At 39.5% G+C, this 1,078-nt stretch overlaps 1 non-coding gene across 1 annotated transcript; it reads left to right on the forward strand.

Moving 5' to 3' along the window:
- Window positions 1-357: 357 nt before the first annotated feature.
- Window positions 358-464, forward strand: LOC112448647 (U6 spliceosomal RNA). Its single transcript, XR_003037021.1, has one exon. It is a non-coding gene; the product is annotated as a U6 spliceosomal RNA (small nuclear RNA).
- The last annotated feature ends 614 nt before the right edge of the window (window positions 465-1,078 follow it).

A 1,078-nucleotide genomic window follows, 5' to 3' on the forward strand; every position in this document is an offset into this window, starting at 1 on the left:
CTCTATCTTTTGGTTAATGCATTTAATCCATTTCCATTTAAGGTAATTATCAATATGTATGATCCTATTATCATTTTCTTAATTGTTTTAGATTTATTCTGTGTAAGTCTCTTCTTTCTCTTGTGTTTCCTGCTTAGAGATGTTCCTTTAGCATTCATTGTAAAGCTGGTTTGGGGGTGCTGAACTCTTAACTTTTGTTTATCTGGAAAGCTTTTGATTTCTCCATCAAACCTGAATGAGAATCTTGCTGGGTAGACTATTCTTGGTTATAGGTTCTTCTCTTTTATCCCTTTAAATATATCATGCCATTTCCTTCTAGCTTCCCTGGTAGCTCAGTTGGTAAAGAATCTGCCTGCAGTGCTTGCTTCGGCAGCACATATACTAAAATTGGAACGATACAGAGAAGATTAGCATGGCCCCTGTGCAAGGATGACATGCAAATTCGTGAAGCGTTCCATATTTTTAAAACATCAAGAAAAAAAAAAATCAACTGAAAAAAAAAAAAAAAGAAGAATCTGCCTGCAATGCAGGAGACCCTGGTTCAATTCCTGGGATAGGAAGATCCCCTGGAGAAGGGATAGGCTGCTCACTCCAGTATTCTTGGGCTTCCCTCATGGCTCAGCTGGTAAAGAATCTGCCCGCAATGCAGGAGACCTGGGTTTGATCCCCAAATTGGGAAGATCCCCTGGAGAAGGGAAAGGCTACCTACTCCAGTATTCTGGCCTGGAGAATTCCACGGACTATACAGAGTCACAAAGAGTCAGACACAACTGAGCCACTTTCACTTTTCACTTTCTAGAGTTTCTGTTGCGAAATAAGCTGATAACCTTATGGGAGTTCCCTCATATGCTATTTGTTGTTTTTCCATTGTTGCTTTTAGTATATTTTCTTTGTCTTTAATTTTTACTATATGTCTCAGTGTGTTCCTCCTTGGGTTTATCCTGTCTGAGTCATGCCTCTGGACTTCATAGACTGTTTCCTTTCCCATGTTAGGGAAGTTTTCAAGCTATTATCTCTTCAAATATTTTCTCAGGTCCTTTCTCTCTCCTCCTTCTGGGATGCCTATAATGCAAATGTC

Source organism: Bos taurus, chromosome 10 (genome assembly GCF_002263795.3).
Source record: "Bos taurus isolate L1 Dominette 01449 registration number 42190680 breed Hereford chromosome 10, ARS-UCD2.0, whole genome shotgun sequence".
Taxonomy (NCBI): domain Eukaryota; kingdom Metazoa; phylum Chordata; class Mammalia; order Artiodactyla; family Bovidae; genus Bos; species Bos taurus.